General features: G+C 38.5%; 1 non-coding gene across 1 annotated transcript; it reads right to left on the reverse strand.

Moving 5' to 3' along the window:
- Positions 1-9,592: 9,592 nt before the first annotated feature.
- Positions 9,593-9,699, reverse strand: LOC131169751 (small nucleolar RNA R71). The gene has a single exon (XR_009140657.1). It is a non-coding gene; the product is annotated as a small nucleolar RNA R71 (small nucleolar RNA).
- Between the last annotated feature and the right edge of the window lie 5,224 nt (positions 9,700-14,923).

Raw genomic sequence — 14,923 nt, forward strand, 5'->3', positions numbered from 1 at the left:
GAATGAGTACTCATATTTTTGCTAGCTAGCCATGTTATTCCTCATTAGTCATCGACTTTTGGGATGAATTGAATACCTCATTAGCCATCGGCTTTTGGGATGAATTGAATTATGGATCATGATTAAGCTGTGTGTGATTTACTGATGTGTATTGTGAGATTGTGAAATGGATTTTAAACTCTCATTGACATATACTGTCTTTTGAATTTAAACCTGATCTGACTTATGGAAAATTATTGTGATATTGAGAAATGGAGTTTAAATTCTTATTGACCTTTGTTGGCTTAAATTTGACTATGGTTTTAAGTATCCACTATTTACATGATTTATGAATTGTGATTTAAAATGTATTTGGTTAATGTTGTGCACCACTGAGACATCGTCTCGTGATAGCTTTATTCTTTATCGCAGTAGAGAGACAGACAGGGCGTGACTAGGTGCACATACCTCCAATGAGAGATTTTTGGGTATAACGAGTATACCGCTTTTTGCATTTTGTCTTGTAATGTATGACCTTTGTATGTATATTTTCTTTTTGGTTTTGAGCAGTTGTAAATTAAATTGTACCTTGAAGTTGTAAATTAATTATGAGTGTTTTGGATTGTAAAAGTTGTATTATATTTCCTTATCTCGGACTTTGAAAAATTCCTATGGAATTGTGTTGATAAATTGTTGTGTTGAGAAATGTATTGGAGTTGAGATTTGGAAAATTATTGAAGTGCTTTTTTTTTTTTTTTTTTTTGGTTTTCTGAAGAACTGTTTTATCCAAAATACAGATGGCACCTTGCCAAAATTTTTACAGAAATTCCAAATAAATCAAATGAGTTAGTTGTTTCACCTCAGTTCACCAAAGTTTGTAACACCTGTAAATAGTGCTCACCACTGTAAAAGAAGTAAGAAAAGTTTTTAAAATCCCTTGTAGTGTATTTAATGGGTTATCAGTAGACGGAGTTGGTAATTCATTAGGTATACTATGGGATCATGTTATGCCTTACAGAGGGGTAAGGTGTGACATGTTTTAGTGGTATCAAAGCCAGGTTTTTAAATTCCGTTTTCACCTGTTATTTGAATGTTCTTTTTGCATAGTACAACTGCTCAATATCATTGTTTGATACATACGATTACATTCTGAGATAAATATGCACTAACGAGTGAATATTCTTGTGTTATTGTTCAGAAAGCTAAGATCCTCGCATTGAATATGGAAGAGGGTGATCGTTCGATCGTCGATCTATTGAGGTGAGTGCAAGGGGATGCCCAGTGTACAAAATGTCGATGGTTCAAGTGACACTAGCCCTGCAGATCTGCGATTCCTGCTCAGTTCACTCAGCAGATGGCTGCAATATTCCAATAAATGGCTGGTAATGCGCCTACTCAAGTCCCAATTCAGACACCCATGGTACAACCACAGTCTCCTACAAGGCAGTATGATAAATTGATGAAGTATGGGGCTACAGAGTTTAAGGGCGATAGATCCTATAGAAGCTGAACAGTGGTTAGAGAGGATGGATAGGGTGTTCAAGAAACTTCATTGTACAGAGGAGCTCAGACTTGAATACTCAGTATCCTTACTACAAGGGGATGCTTATGACTAGTGGAAAACCATTCCCCACGATGCAGTAGAACTGCGATCTTGACACTGGAATGACTTCCTCGAGAATTCAGACGAAATACATCCACGATGCTTATGTAGACCCGAAGCTACAAGAATTCTTAAGTTTGAAAGCAGAGAGGCGGTCGGTGGTGAGTATGAAAGAGAATTTCCCGCCTTAGACTTTATTCAGTGAGTCTACTCTCTACCAGCAGGGAGAGATGCAAGAGGTTTGAAACTGGCTTGAAGCCCAGTATTAGAGTACAAGTGCTCGGCTTCAAACACACTAACTTCTCTGAACTTGTTTCTCAAGCCCTAGAGTTGGAAAGAGTTGAGTTTGAGACTGCTCAAGAGAAGAAGAGGTCAGAGAAGACAGAGAACGAGGAAAATCATGAGATCGAGTTCCAGGTGGTCATCTTTGGAAGAGGAAGAACTATGGGGACATGGCGGAGCGGCAAGAAATGCAGTAGGGGAAGACATTCGGGACAGAGACCTCCCCTATCAGTCGTGAGTACCGAAGTTCCTACCCTCCCGCCAATGTGAAAGTTGTGGAAAGAAACATGGAGGAAACAGTTACAAGGCTATTGGAGCTGTTATAGCTGTGGAGGCACCAGGACACTTTGCCAAGGCGCACCGATGGTCGCGAGTTGGACCACCTCCTACTCTGCGGAAGGGTCGATTGAGCCACATGTCACGAAGCTCACAACCACCTAGCGGAGGTAGGCGGGGTAGAGGTAACCAGTGACGACCAAGGCACGATAAAATAGTCGAGAACAAGACAGTGCTCGATCGAGTCTATGCCATGAGACAGAGAGAGAAGCGGGAGACATCGATGTTGTGGTGGTACCTTCTCAACTTTTAACGAGAATGTATTTGTGCTATTTGATCCGGTTCTACCCATTCTTATGTGAGTGCTAGCATCATTGATTGCATTCTTTGTTCCATGTACAAAAATGGACTTTGAGGTGCTAGTAACAAGTCCGTTAGGGCAGAGGTCGGGGTTAATAGAATGTATAAAGATTGTCCTTTGGTGATCCAAGGACACACTTTTCTGTCGATCTCATTGAAATGCCCTTCAGAGATTATGATATCATCTTGGGCATGGATTGGTTAGCTAGGCATCATGCCATGATTGATTGTAGGTGAAAACGATCACTTTTGGCCTTCCTCGATACAATGATGTGGTAATACATGGGGAAAGACGATTGTGCCATCAAACATCATTTAATTTGCACTAGCGGAAAAATGATCGAAAGGGTGTGAAGCATACTTGGCACATGTGGTAGACACCCAAGTGGGAGTCCGGCATTGAAGGACATCCCTACGATACATGACTTTCTGATGTGTTTCTGATGAATTGCGGGATTACCTCGGAAGAGAAGTGCGATTTGAAATTAATGTTGCACTGGTGTGGATCCAATCTCCATAACGCCATACGAGAATGGCACCAGTGAGTTGAAGGAGTTGAAGATACGATTACAAGAATTACTTGAAAAGGGCTTCATTCGCCTAGTGTGTCACCTTAGGGAGCACGGTGTTGTTTGTTAAGAAGAAGGATGGTACTCTCCGCATGCATTGACTACGAGCGGTTGAATAGGGTGACAATAAAGAACGATATCCATTGCCTCGCATTGATGATCTGTTCGATCGATTGAAAGTGCAGCGGTATTCTCCAAAATTGATTTGCGATCTGGTTATCATCAGTTGAAGGTGTAAGAGTAGAGTATCCCAAAAACTGCTTTCAGAACTCGATATGGCCACTATGAGTTTCTAGTAATGCCATTCGGGTTGACAAATGCTCCAGCTGCTTTTATGGATCTGATGAACACTATCTTGGACCATATCTTGATCAATTTGTGGTGGTGTTTATTGATGACATTTTGATATACTCGAGAGTGCAGAGGAGCATGATAGACATCTGCGGATTGTACTACAGACTTTAAAGGGAGAAGCAGGTTATGCGCCAAATTGTCGAAATGTGAATTTTGGTGAAGGAAATCTCCTTTTTGGGACATGTTGTGTCGGTGAAGGGATCAAGGTAGATTCCAGCAAGGTAGAAGCTATCCTTAATTGGAAGCCGCCCAGGAACATCACAGAAATTCGCAGTTTTCTGGGCTTAGCTGGATATTACCGTCGGTTTGTGAAGGGATTCTCTATGTTATCTTCTCCACTGACCAAGCTGCTTCGGAAAGATGTAAAATTTCAGTGGACTGATAAATGTCAGCAGAGTTTTGATGAGTTGAAGAGGTGCTTAACTGAAGCTCCAGTTCTCACTTTACCTACTCCGGGTAAAGAATACACAGTTTATAGTGATGCTTCTCACAATGGGTTAGGCTGTGTACTGATGCAAGATCGGAATGTCATTGCTTATGCATCACGCCAGCTGAAACCGCATGAGAGGAACTACCCAACACATGATCTGGAGTTAGCAGCTATTGTTTTTGCTCTGAAGATCTGGAGACACTATTTGTATGGGGAGAAATGCTACATTTACACAGATCACAAGAGCTTGAAGTACTTAGGCACCCAGAAGGAATTGAATTTGAGGCAGAGGAGATGGTTAGAACTCATTAAAGATTATGATTGCTTAATAGACTATCAGCCAGGGAAAGCAAATGTGGTGGCTGACGCCTTAAGTCGCAAGACTATGGCAAGTCTCAGAGTTTCTCCTTTGTCCATGGTATATGAATTGAAAGCACAGCATGCCAGTTTAGAGGTTGATGATGAGGGACAGACAGTAGTTGCATGGCATGTACAGCCAGTGTTGATTGATCAGATCAGAATGGCTGCACAGAGTGATGAAAAATATCAGAAGCTGCTGAAAGAAGTTCAGCAGGGCAAGAAACCTGAATTCTCTGTGAGAGATGATGGTTTATTGCTACATCGAAGCGAGTGTGCATTCCTAGTGATGTGGAATTTAGACAAACCATTTTGAAGGAAGCACATGAGTCTCCATTTGCTATGCACCACTGGTGGAACTAAAATGTCTGAGAGGTGAAAGAGCATTCTTGGTGGATGGGCATGAAAAGAGATATAGCTGGTCGTTTCCAAATGCCTAACTTGTCGACAAGTAAAGGCGAACATCAAGTTCCAGTGGTTTATTACATCCTTTGTCGATGCAGTGGAAATGGGAGCGAATAACTATGGATTTTGTTCTGAGGACTTCCAAGGACACGAGTAGTCATGATGCGGTATGGGTTATAGTTGTGATTGACTAAGTCTGCTCACTTTTTGCGATTCGGATGGACTATAGCACGGAAAGATTGGCGGATTGTACATATATGAGATTGTAAAATTGCATGGAGTGCAGTATCAATTGTGTCTGCAGAGATCCTAGGTTCACTTCTAGATTAGGGTAGTCTTGAGAGAGCCCTAGGAACTAGATTGAACTTCAAAGACATTCCACCCACAGACGGATGGCGATGCGAGAGGGTTATTCAGATATTGGAGGATATGCTACGGGTTTGTGTGATTGAATTTGAAGGTAGTTGGGATACACACTTGCCTTTGATTGAGTTTGCTTATAACAACAGCTACCAATCAAGCATAGGGATGCCTCCATATGAAGCTTTGTATGGAAGAAAGTGTAGAACTCCCTTATGTTGGGATGAAGTAGGTGAAAGGAAGATGATTGGACCAGAAATTGTCCAGCAGACAGAGGAAAAGATCATATTGATCAGAGATAGACTCAAGTGCATCGGACCGCTTGAAGTCCTATGTTGATCTCAAGAGAAGAGATATTGAGTATGCGATGGGTGATAAGGTATTCCTCAAAGTTTCTCCTTGGAAGAGGATTATGAGATTTGGCGAGAAAGGAAACTAAGTCCTCGTTTCATCGGACCATATGAAGTTACGGAAAGAGTGGGTCCTTTAGCATACCGGTTGGCATTACCTCCGAGCTAGCAAGGATACACAGTGTCTTCCATGTGTCCATGTTAAGGAGGTGCAGTCGGACCCATCTCATGTACTAACAGTTGAAGAGATTGAAGTAAATCGGACCTCTCATATGAGGAAGAACCCATAAAAATTACGGCATATGAGGTGAAGCGGTGAGGAACAAAGCAGATACACACAGTTAAAGTCTTTGTGGAACCATCATTCAGGCCATGAAGCAACTTGGGAACGTGAAGAGGATATGAGGAGACAGCACCCATAGCTATTCAGAGACTAATGCCAGGTAAAATTTACGTCTGAAATTTATTTAAGGGGGAGAATTGTAACCCCCAATGTTCGGTAGTGCGTTCTGCTGCTCAGGTGACCAGTGTTGTCCGGACAGCTAGGATGCCTAGAACCGTACCTCAATATGAGTGAGGAGACATAAAATAATGAAATATAAGAAAGGAAAAATCATAGTAAAGAAATGTAACCGAGTAAGTGAGCCGGGAAACCTAGCGATGGGTGACCGCACCGGGAAGTCACGGCGTGGACCGTTGACTAACCACGGATGCGGGAACCACGAAAAACATTTTTGGACATAAATAGACCCTTATTGAAGTATAAATCTCATTAGAAAGATTAAAGAAAAATTAAATAATTAGTACAAAGAAAAGTGAGAAATCGAAAAAGCAGACAAAATACGGTGTTACGAAAAATCGGAAAGCCACCCGAGCAGGGCATGATGGTCATTTGACATCCCGAATTGTCTTTTGACCTAAATGTCCATTAAAAATAAATAGTATTACACTTAGAAAATGAAATGAAAAATTAATTTGGTGGTACCTAAAATAAATAGTGGAAATAATGGGTTAAATGTGGATTAGTTGAAAGTTAACTTATAATATGTTTTAATTTTAGTTAGTGGACCACTATAGGATTAATTAAACATGAAATATGGCTGAAGTGGTCCACTAACCATCTGAAATCCCATCTTCCTCAAATCCTCTCAAATGGCGAATTGAAGAACCCTTGAAAACCTCCATTGACGTTTTCTTTGAGCTTGATTTCCTCTCTCCATTTCAACTCCATTCACTTAGGTTCTTTCATGAAAAATGGTCTACACACCACAAGGAAGATATTAATACCAATTTTGGGAAGTTTGGTGAAGGTTTAGCAAGTTACAAATAAAGGTAAGTTTGCATTTTTGAGAAATCCTTTGTTAAAGTTTTTGTGCATGTTATGGGTATTAGTTTGGTGAAGGAAAATTTTGAGTTTGAAAGGTTATTGTTATTTTCATTTTGGACAGCCATGGGTCACGTTTATGATGAGGTATTTGTGCATATAATTGATGGGAAAGAATGTTAATAATGGTGATTTAGTAACTTAGTGAGTTATTGCATGTTTATATGGTGAATTATGCACTTTGATGGGAATTGGCATATGGTATGGCAATGTGATGTTGATGAATGATTTGTGGCAGCTTGTGGACACTTGAGAAATGGTGTATATTGAAGGAAGAGTGGGCAGAATATTGACCTAGAAGGATTGATGATATGTATGTGAATGAATGTTGTAAAGTGTATGTAAAGTTTGTAATGTTTAGGTGTGGTTGTAATGGTATTTAGAAATTGTAATTGTGAATGATATTTGGTGTGTTGAGGGTGATTGGAATCTGCCCAAAATAATGCTAATGTAATGTAGAAAATGTTTTTGGTAATGTGCCAAAACAGTTTGGTAGGGTATGGAAGTAAACCTTGCAAGGTGAGTATGTGTTTGAAGTTGGGGTGTGAAATGCATATTGAGGGCAGTGTATATTTTAGCCTATAACCTTGAATGTGTAACCTCAATTGGTATGAGACCAATTTGGGGTGAAACTAGGCACAAAATGTGCCAACTTTCATTGAGAAACCATGCCAAAATTCTGCTTGCAAGGTGACCTAAAAATTTGACCAATTCGGATTAGGTGCAATTGGGACCTGAAAAATGACTAATTGGGCAGCAGTGAGTATTTAGGCCATAACTCACTCAAACCAGGTCCAATTGACCTGAAATTTTAACCATGAATAGTTAAGACCCATACCTACAAGTCTTATGAAGACACCAAAACCCAGAAATGACCATAAGCAAGTCAAACAACTTGCACAAGTTCGGGTCCAAAAACTGGCCGAACCAGAATTGACCAATTTGACCTAAAATTGACCTAAAATGGTACCACTTGACCAGCAATAGTGTAATGACCATAACTTGGTCTACTTAACTCGGATTGACCTGAAATTTTGCACCGCGTGCAATAAGACCTAGATCTAAAAGTTTGTAGTTTTGACCGAGACCCGAAAACCGAGGGAACTAGATCGTCCGGTTAGGTCAAACCAGTGTTCCGGAATCCAGCAATTTGCATTAAAATGCACTAAGCGAGGAAATGACTTTGGTAAAACATACCAAACCTAAAACCCTATCGAGTGTGACATATTAACGACACTAAAACCTAATTTACCTAAAACGCATCGAGGGTCAGTATATTAGGTGATTAAGCGAATAATTGAGTTCAGTGCATTATTTACCAAACCCCATCGATAGAGACAGTTTAATTTGGTACTGAAACACTTCAAATTGTGTTTCTCAGTTAACAAGGACTCAGCAAAAGGGAAAGAAATACTGAGTCAAGACCAGGAGACAAATATCAGAGGTTTGTGCACAACAACTGTTCCTTTTGAATTATTTTCAATGGAAATAAATATTGACTATTTGTATATCATTATTTTAAATTGTGGAAATGTGTTTGAGGAATATTTATTGATTGAAAAATATTGTGAATAGTTTGAAACTGTGAAAAATGGTTTGAATGACATTGATGGATACTTATTGATTAAAAAGCATTAGAAATGGTTTGAAACCACAGCTATCATGTATATTGATTGTATTCCTCTCTAGCTTGTCTAGTGGAATGAATTGAATTCCCTCTCTGGCTGAAGTGTTGAGGTGTGTGCCTGTTGAGGACGAATAGAATGAGTACTCATATTTTTGCTAGCTAGCCATGTTATTCCTCATTAGTCATCGACTTTTGGGATGAATTGAATACCTCATTAGCCATCGGCTTTTGGGATGAATTGAATTATGGATCATGATTAAGGCGTGTGTGATTTCTTGATGTGTATTGTGAGATTGTGAAATGGATTTTAAACTCTCATTGACATATCATCTTTTGAATTCAAACCTGATCTGACTTATGGAAAATTATTGTGATATTGAGAAATGGAGTTTAAATTCTTATTGACCTTTATTGGCTTAAATTTGACTATGGTTTTAAGTATCCACTATTTACATGATTTATGAATTGTGATTTAAAATGTATTTGGTTAATGTTGTACTGCATCGAGACATCGTCTCAGTGATAGCTTTATTCTTTATGTCGCAGTAGAGAGCAGACAGGCGTGACTAGGCCGCACATACCTCCAATGAGAGATTTTTGGGTATAACGAGTATACCGCTTTTTGCATTTTGTCTTGTAATGTATGACCTTTGTATGTATATTTTCTTTTTGGTTTTGAGCAGTTGTAAATTAAATTGTACCTTGAAGTTGTAAATTAATTATGAGTGTTTTGGATTGTAAAAGTTGTATTATATTTCCTTATCTCGGACTTTGAAAAATTCCTATGGAATTGTGTTGATAAATTGTTGTGTTGAGAAATGTATTGGAGTTGAGATTTGGAAAATTATTGAAGTGCTTTTTTTTTTTTTTTTTTTTTGTTTTTTGAATAAATGTTTTATCCAAAATACAGATGGCACCTTGCCAAAATTTTTACAGAAATTCCAAATAAATCAAATGAGTTAGTTGTTTCACCTCAGTTCACCAAAGTTTTTAACACCTGTAAATAGTGCTCACCACTGTAAAAGAAGTAAGAAAAGTTTTTAAAATCCCTTGTAGTGTATTTAATGGGTTATCAGTAGACGGAGTTGGTAATTCATTAGGTATACTACGGGATCATGTTATGCCTTACAGAGGGGTAAGGTGTGACAATAGAGCTAAAGAAGTGGTTACTTTCTCAACCAGCTGGAACGTTCACTACTTGGGAAAACCTCTCTCAAGCTTTTATAGCAAGGTATTTTCCTCCTGTAAAGACTGCAAAACTAAGGCTTGAGCTCAACACCTTCAGACAAAAGGAAAGAGAATCACTCTATGAAGCATGGGAAAGATATAAAGACCTACAGAGGGAATGTCCACACCATGGCATAGAGGATTGGCTATTAGTGCAAAATTTCTATAATGGGTTACTACCCTCTACAAGGAGCATAGTTGATTCAATTGTAGAAGGTGATCTAATGGAGAAAACAGTGACACAAGCACTTGAACTTATAGAAAGGGTTGCATACCATAATTATGAGTGGTCAAATGAAAGAGGAAATGCAAGGAGAACTGCAGGGGTCCTAGAAGTAGACGCCTTAAGCATGATAAATGCTCAATTTGATCAGCTCACAAAGAGACTCGAAAGAATGAAAGCCAATGCAGTTGGTACAAACAGTCAACATGAGGACAGCTATGGAGGAGGATATATGAGTTCAGAATACAGCAATTTCAATGAACCCTCCACAGAACAAATGAAGTATGTGAATAATGGAGGAAACTTTAACCAGAGGCAGCCTAACAATCCATATTCAAATACTTACAACCCTGGATGGAGGAACCACCCAAATTTCTCATGGTCCAATCAGCAGAACCAACCAATAAACAAGCAATAAGGATACAAACCACCAGCACCCCCTAGATTTCAGAACAGAGGTCAAAACTTTGCACAGCCATCACTACCTCTCCAACCTCAATAACCTGAACTAAAGATGACTATGGAAACCATGATGGAAGGATTCCTAGCTGCTCAATAACAATAACATGAATTGATTAAATAGCTGACTTCCAGAATGGACCAACTTGCTACTCATAACAAAATGCTAGAGAATCAAATCGCTCAGCAAGCAAATTCTTCAAGTAAGGCTGCTGGCAAACTGCCTACCAACCAGAAATGAACCCAAGGGAGCATTGTAAGGCAGTTACATTGAGGAGTGGGAAAACTCTACTACAGCCAGAGGTAAAACCAACAGAGGAAACCATAGAAAAATCTAAAGGCCAAGCAAAGAAGAAGGAGGAAGAAGCTAAGAAAGATCAAGAAGAGGAAGCAAGGAAGACAAAGAAATTATCAGAGCCATACCAGCCTCCCCTACCTTTTCCTCAGAGATTTCAGAAAGCCAAATTGGACAAGCAGTTTGGGAAGTTTTTGGAAGTTTTATAGAAACTTTATATCAACATCCCCTTCAGTGAAGCACTTTCTCAGATGCCATCCTATGCCAAATTTCTTAAGAAAATTTTGTCAAAGAGAAGAAAGCTAGAAGACTATGGAACAGTAGCTCTAATAGAGGAATACAGTGCCATGCTGCAAAAGAAACTGCCTCCAAAGTTGAAAGTTCCAAGAAGCTTCTCCATACCCTGCCACATTGGTAACAAGAAAATAGACAAGGCCCTCTGTGATCTTGGGGCAAGCGTCAGTTTAATGCCTCTATCAATATGCAAAAAGCTGGAGATCGAAGAACTGAAGCCCACAACAATCTCATTGCAATTGGTTGATTGATCTGTTAAATATCCTGTGGGCATACATGAGAACATCCCTATCAAAGTGGGTAAATTCTTCATTCTAGTAGACTTTGTTATCCTTGAGATGGAAGAAGATGTTCAAATTCCTGTCATCTTGGAAAGACCATTCTTGGCAACCGTCGGAGCCATCATAGACGTAAAAAATGGGCGACTAACCCTCAAGGTAGGAGAAGAATAAGTGGAGTTCAACTTGTTCAACACAATGAAACACAAATTTAAACCTGATGAATGCTTCAAGGTTGGCATATTTGATAAACAAATTGAAAAGGAATTTTATAAGCCTAAAGATCCTCTTGAAGCATGTATTATGCACAGCCACATAGTGGATGATAAAAATACAGAAATAACAACCTGTGCACAACAGTTAGCAGCTCATCCACCCCTACCTTTAGCTAAGGCTTCCGAGATGAAGAAGTTGAAGGAGGAACAAACTAAAGGTAAGCTCTAGGAAAACACTAAACAGGTAGAGCTTAAACCTCTCCCCTCCTTGCTAAGGTACGCATTTCTAGACTTAAATTCTAAATATCCTGTTATAATCAATGCTAGCCTGTCTAAGTTAGAAGAGGAAAAATTATAAGAGAACTTAGGATCCATAACAAAGCCATAGGGTATAAAATAGAAGACGTGAAGGGAATCAACCCTTCAATTTGCATGCATAGGATACCCATGGAAGAAAACAATAAACCCACTATTGAACACCAAAAAAGACTTAACCCAAATATGAAAGAAGTAGTCAAGAAAGAAATTTTAAAACTATTAGATGCAGATATCATATACCCAATTTCTGATAGTAAATGGGTTAGTCCAGTACATGTAGTTCCTAAGAAAGGTGGGACAACTGTTATCCAAAATGCAAACAATGAACTAATCCCTACTGGAGTAGTCACTGGTTGGCGAATGTGCATAGATTATAGGAAATTGAATAGTGCTACCAGAAAAGATCATTTTCCTTTCCCCTTCATCGACCAAATGTTAGAAAGGTTAGTGAAACACTCTTATTTCTGTTATCTAGATGGGTATTTGGAATTCTTTCAAATTCCTATTCACCTAGAAGACCAAGAAAAGACAACATTCACTTGTCCCTATAGAACATTTGCATATAGGAGAATGCCTTTTGGTCTTTATAATGCCCCTGCTACTTTTCAAAGATGCATTATGGCTATCTTTTCTGATTATATTAAAGATATCATGAAAGTTTTCATGGATGATTTTTCTGTCTATGGAACTACTTTTGATGATTGCCTAGCCAATTTATCTAAGGTGTTGCAAAGATGTGAAGAATCAAACCTGGTCCTAAATTGGGAAAAATGCCACTTCATGGTAAGGGAAGGCATAGTTCTAGGACATTTGATATCAGAAAGAGGAATTGAAGTTGATAAGGCAAAAATTGAGATCAATGAAAACATGCCACCACCAACATCAATGAAGGGAGTGCGAAGCTTTTTGGGACATGCAAGATTCTATAGAAGATTCATCAAGGACTTTTCCAAAATAGCTAAACCACTTACCAACTTGTTAACTCAAGATGTTCCCTTTGATTTTGATGAAAATTGCCTTGTCCCCTTTAACAGGATCAAAGAAGCCCTGATATCAGCACCAATAATGTGGCCACCAAATTGGGAGCTACCATTCGAGGTGATGTGTGACGCGAGTGACTTTGCAGTTAGAGTAGTGCTCGGGCAAAGAAAAGATAAAAAGCTCCATGCTATTTATTATGCTAGCAAGACACTCGATGATGCGTAAATCAATTATGCCACCACAGAGAAAGAATTCCTAGCAGTGTTGTTTGCAATGGACAAGTTTAGATCTTACCTCATTAGGTCAAAAGTCATTGTATTCACAGATCATGTTGCAATCTAGTACCTTTTAAACAAGAAGGAAGCAAAACCCAGGCTGATTCGATGGGTTCTACTCCTGCAAAAATTTGACCTTGAAATCAAGGACCAAAAAAGATTCGAAAATGTAGTAGCTGACCATCTTTCCAGACTAACATTGGAGTACACAGGGGACTTTGAAGATTTGCCAATTGATGATTCATTTTCTGATGAGCAATTACTTGCATTCTCCAAGGCTCCATGGTACACTGACTTTGTTAATTTTCTTGTATGCATAGTGCTGCCTCCATGTAACACCCTCACTGTAGCAATTCCATACATACTACTATTCTGGTGGCCGGTGTGGGTTTAGACAGTTAGAACGTCTGGAAAAATCTTTAGACTAGAGTGAGGAATCATAAATAACTCAAATATTAATAAGAAAAGTTTAGGAAAAAATTTAAAAATAACATACAACCAAGTTAAATGAGCAGGTGCCCTAGCGATGGGTAACCCAGTGGAAAGTTGCTGTTTTCACAGCTAGAAGCCCTAAACCCAGGGTAAAATTCATGAAATAATTTTTGAGACTCCAGAGAAGAGTCATTGAGGTTTCTATGGCATTACAATGCCAAGAAAAGGCTTAGAAAAATTTTTCGATTGGTACAGACGATTTTGGCTCAATAAGCCAAACGGAGGGCATTTTGATCATTTCATCTTCGGAGATGATTTTTGACCGACTTGTCTAGTTAAGTAAATAATTATTATGACATAAAATATGAATAAATATTGCTAAAAATTAAATTGAAAATTAATAGAAAAGAAAAGAGGAGAAAATGAGTTAAATTTGGAATTATGACCTTATGCTTATGTCATTATAATGCCTCCACCCAATCACCACTTGACAAATAAATTAAAGGGATAAAAATGACATAAAAATGGGACAAAAATAAAACAAATTCCAGCAGTTTCTTCTTCATTTCAGCTAAACCTCATCTCTCTCTACCACCACCATTTTTGTTCTTCCTTCTCTCTAAATTTTCCTTGCTAACACGCCATAAAATTACTTGTTGGCTTCCCAAAAAATTGTCATCACCACTAGAGCAAGACTTGGGCAGCAAAAAGAAGTGAAAATAAAGGAGTTTGTCAAGTTTGGATTGGCACACAACAAGGTTAGTGCCAATTCATCCTTAAAACATTGTGTATACATCATATGGAGTATGAAATGAGTGTGAAATTAAGAGAATCGAAATAAATTTTGCATGAATAAATTCCACCAATTTTAATAGCCTTAGGGTACATTGGGGTTTCATTGATTAGATTGAATTATAGTTGTACATGGCTACCATTGAACATAAATTTAATGCTTTGATTCTTTGATTGCATGTATATGGAGAATTAAAGTTGTTGGAGTTAGGGTTTGGGTAACAAATTTATGATTTTTCTCATGTATTGGTAAAAGGAAATTCTAATGGTCAATTTGTGACCATTTGGTTGTGTTTGAGTTGGAAATGAAGTGAATTGTGCCATAGGAATTAAGGTTAGATGTGCTGCCTTGAGTGACCTGTAGGGCTAGGTGTGAGTCTAGCAAGGTTGGATAGCTTTAACTTGAGTTGTGTAGGTTCAATTTGTGCAAGGCCAATTGAACATGAAATTAGAGACATAATGACACAACTTTGATGAAGGAACCCTGTCAAGAAAATGAACTTAGGATGCCCTAAAAATTGACCAAATCTAGGTAACACACATTCTGCCTGGGCAAAATAACCAAATGAACAGCGTTCATTCATTTGGTCATAACTCAGTGTAGAAAGGTCTAATTGACATGAAATTTATATCAATGAAAAGCTTAGACAATTTAGAACAACTTTTATGTTGAACAAAAACTCTAATTCTGGACTTAACCAAATGAAATTATTGGCTAAAATTTGACCTACCAAATCTGGTAGAATGGGATTCTGCCTAGAAATTCTAGGCAGATACCAATCCGGCTAGCCCTGCTCA

The sequence above is a fragment of the Hevea brasiliensis genome, chromosome 1, assembly GCF_030052815.1.
Source record: "Hevea brasiliensis isolate MT/VB/25A 57/8 chromosome 1, ASM3005281v1, whole genome shotgun sequence".
NCBI classification, from domain to species: domain Eukaryota; kingdom Viridiplantae; phylum Streptophyta; class Magnoliopsida; order Malpighiales; family Euphorbiaceae; genus Hevea; species Hevea brasiliensis.